The 4,203-nt window shown below is 40.8% G+C and overlaps 1 non-coding gene across 1 annotated transcript; it reads right to left on the bottom strand.

The window, feature by feature from the left end:
• Positions 1 to 3,409: 3,409 nt before the first annotated feature.
• LOC128564165 (small nucleolar RNA SNORD87) lies at positions 3,410 to 3,494 on the bottom strand. The gene has a single exon (XR_008374033.1). It is a non-coding gene; the product is annotated as a small nucleolar RNA SNORD87 (small nucleolar RNA).
• Positions 3,495 to 4,203: the final 709 nt, after the last annotated feature.

Raw genomic sequence — 4,203 nt, 5'->3', positions numbered from 1 at the left:
TAAGTATGGCCTCCTCAAAATTAATTCCTAATGCGATAAATACTAATCCAAACCTCTATAGCCAACAGCAGAATTTTAAAACATAGAACAGTGTGGACAATTTATAAGTGATAAAGTTGTCAAGGAGAATACTACTTAAAAAACAAATTCTGGTTAGCTCAGAATATCAATGGTGAATAGACAAAAATATAAATAAGCTGAACAAGGTGAAAAATAACTTTTATGTAGTCCACTATATTTGTCACAAGATGGCAATAATGCTTTATCTACAAATAATGTTAAACTATTTTTTTTCCCTTTCACTTGTGAACTTTTCAAAACTAATGAGTAAATAATATATATAACCTTTTGTATGACTCCTGGTGGTAGATCAAAACTTTAAAAAAAAATTACATAACCTTAAACTTCAAATTTAAGGTCTTTTCATGCTTTTTTTGACATGTCTATGACATAGTTTCACAAGCCCTAAATACAGAATCTGGAAAAGCCTTGGGAATTCCCCATATATTATGCACGTGTCAGGTTAAATGAAAATTTACATGTTATCAAGGAGACTGTAATTTATAAATTGGCTACTTAGCCCTGACTAGTTACAAGAAAGGTTCCATAAGGCAAAGAAATCAATTTGGAAGCCCAGTCTTCATTTTTGTATTTTTAGAGACAGTCTCACTATATTGCCCTCAGTAGAGTGCCATAGTGTCACAGCTCACAGCAACCTCCAACTCCTGGGCTTAGGTGATTCTCTTGCCTCAGCCTCCCGAGTAGCTGGGACTACAGGAGCCCACCACACCTGGCTAATTTGTTGTTGTCCTTGCAGTTTGGCCAGGGTTGGGTTCAAACCCGCCACCCTCGATATATGGGGCCGGTGCCCCACTCACTGAGACACAGGCACCACCCACAGTCCTCATTTTCGAAGGAAAGTTTTTCTGCTCTGAAAAGGCAGAAACATCATGAGAAAACGTATCTTGTAAAAAATTCTTAAACTTTTGTTCTCATTCTTCAAAGCCTTATCGAAAGATCACATCCATTCACAGAGAAGCAAAATATCACCGAACTGCCACTTTATTAACCAAGATGCTATCATGCATCATATCTTTCAAAATTGGCACTTCAGTTTCTTAACCAAACAGCAGGACCACTCACCAACTCTCTGGGATCTAGATCACTATCATTGAACACCTACTAGTGCCAAGGACAATGTTAGAAGGAAAAGCCAGTTTTTAACGTTTACATATTACAATTTTATGTTACCAGTTAGCAAGATGCTTATCTTGTGCTTCTCGTGTACAACTCTTTTACGGTTCTCTATGGGAGGAAGGCAGAACACTTCCCTGTCTTTATCTTCACCTAGCTAGAAATCTAGTTTTCAAATTCAATTCTTTTAATCCTAGACAGACCTGCCGGCCCAGTTTCTCCTAACATAACACAATTATTACTTGTACTAAGATTAGGATTACTGTTTTCAAAGATGAAGTCAAACTGAATAAAATAAAAAAAGATTTTTAATTAAGATAGGCTCACTGTTGCACTTGGTACACTGCTATGGCCTCATAATTCACAGCAACCTCAAGCTTTTAGGTTCCAATGATCCTCTTGCCTCAGCCTCCCAAGTAGCTGGAACTACAGGCACCCACTACGCCACCTTTATTTTTTGAGACAATCTCACTATGTCGCCCTCAGTAGTGCGCTGTGCTGTCACAGCAACTTCAAACTCTTGGGCTTAAGCAATTCTCCTGCCTCAGCCTCCCACATAGCTGGGACTATAAGCGACTACCACAACACCCAATTCTTTTTTTTTTTTTTTGCAGTTACCATTGTTGGTTAGCTGGCCCTGGCTGGGTTCAAACCCGCCAGCCTTGGTGCATGTGGCCAGAAATGTCTCACTCTGGGTCAGACTGGTCTCAAACCTGACAGCTCAGGCAATCCACCCGCCTCACCTCCCAAAATGGTAGGAATACAACAGGGGTGATCCACAGTGCCCGGGCCCTTAAAATTTAAATCTTAAATAAAATCTATAATCACAGAAAGGTGATAGCTTTTACGTAAGGGACAATTTGATTGCATTCAAGCATTCAAGATTCCTACCGGTTTTTCAGGTACAATGGAGAATTACAAAGGGGAAGCCAGATATGACACATGCAGCGATAAGGGCCTCTCCAGAAATTACCAAAAGCTACAAAGGGAAAGTGGGGAGGGAGTACAGGAAATATCTCACCATGCTTTATCTCAATGAGATCACCACCCACAAATGAGCCGATTACATTGTTAAAGTATGCTAAAAACAGGTCTGATTAGTAGTGACTATTAAGAATACAGCTATTTTGGCTCGGCGCCTGTGGCTCAAGCAGTTAAGGCGCCAGCCACGTACACCTGAGCTGGTGGCTTCCAATCCAGCCCTGGCCCGCCAAACAACGACAGCTGCAACCAAAAAATATCCAGGCGTTGTGGCGGGCGCCTGTAGTCCCAGCTCCTTGGGAGGCGGAGGCAGGAGCCTCTCTTGAGCCCAAGAGTTGGAGGTTGCTGTGAGCTGTGTGATGCCATGGCACTCTATCCAGGGTGACAGTTTGAGGCTCTGTCTCAAAAAAAAAAAGAATACAGCTATTTTAAAAGAAAAGAGACTTTAGTGCCCAGCAATTAAAATAATTACTCACATTTATTTTCTATATCATTTATAATGAAGTTAGTAAAACCAAGTAAAATATTCATTTTCATCATTTGCTTCTGTTCATCTGTTTTCTTGCAGTCTTCGTTCTTTCTTCCATAATGTTGCATGGCACACCTCTAAAAAATCAGAACAGTGAAAATCATTTCATAATCAAAGATAAAGTTAACCACATAACCTCAAACAGTGGCTTTTTGCTGAGGTTCGGTGCCTGTAGCTCAGTACTTAGCGCACCAGCCACATACACCAAGACTGGTAGGTTCAAATCCAGCCCATATTTCCCAAACAACAACTACAACCAAAAAATAGCTGGGTGGTGTGGTGGGCGTCTGTAGTCCCAGCTATTTGGGAGGCTGAGGCAAGAGAATTGAATTGCTGAAGCCCAAGAATTTGAGGTTGCTGTGAGCTGTGGTGCCAGGGCACTCTACCCAGGGAGACAGTTTGAGACTGTCTAAAAAAAAAAAAAAAAAATTCAATGCTGAGAAAAGGAAACCATATCCTGACATGCAAAGGCAACTGCAACAGCTATTGGACCCAATCCCTTGGATTTATCAGACACTTTTAACTGTCAACAGATGTGGTCGCTTTCCTAGTTACAATTACTTACCTGAGGCAACAAAGGAGTATTTCAAAAAACTGCAGCTAAAGGACATCCATCTGAAGCTACCTATGTGCTAAGGAGAAAGAACATTTAGCCTCTTAGTAAAAAATTGTACTACATACCATTAACATAAACCAATATAGTTTACTGGCATCTCAGTCTAAGAATTATTTCTTCAAAGATATCCTCAGCTGGGTAAACGGCAAAAATTTAAGTCATCATTGTGCCACCATTATCAATGTCAATAACACATCAAACATTTTGTGTATTGCTTGTTAGTAACAATAGCACCACGATTCCCAAAAAGATGTCATTTAACACTTTTTGTACCTCAATATATGCAGTGGCGGTTCTACTTTTTCATTGCCATTTTCTGTTAAGCTTTTGGAAAACATCTGTCACAATGACCTTCACACACCTTCAAAATTCATAGGATTTGTCAGACCTAAAAATTAAAGTTTCACTGTCAATTCCCATTTGTAATTGCATTTGTTTGGCATGTTATATGAAGGAATAGTCTAATAAAAATTTCATTCCTGCCGGGCGCAGTGGCTCATGCCTGTAATCCCAGTACTGTGGGAGGCTGAGGAGGGAGAATCAATTGCTTGAGCTCAGGAGTTAGAGACTTGCCTGAGTGACAGTGAGACCCCGATTTATGAAAAAAATGGAAAAACCCAGCCGGGTGCTGCCTTGAGCACATGTAATCCCAGCGGCATCCGGAGGCTGAGGCAGAGGGGTGCCTGCAGCCTGAGTGTGAGGCTGTGGTGAGCTACCACGCCCACTGCACTCTGCTCAGGGGCATAGGGTGGGACCCTGTCTCAACAACAACAAAATGTCATTCCTGTAAGGAACCCAACCTACCTTTTGGGACTCCAACCCACTTTTTAATAAAAGTACCAGTATCTCTTGTTCAATACATTTCTAATGGAATAAAAGAACA

This window comes from Nycticebus coucang, chromosome 13 (genome assembly GCF_027406575.1).
Source record: "Nycticebus coucang isolate mNycCou1 chromosome 13, mNycCou1.pri, whole genome shotgun sequence".
Classification (NCBI taxonomy): Eukaryota; Metazoa; Chordata; class Mammalia; order Primates; family Lorisidae; genus Nycticebus; species Nycticebus coucang.
This window is presented reverse-complemented; position numbering and strand designations above follow the sequence as displayed.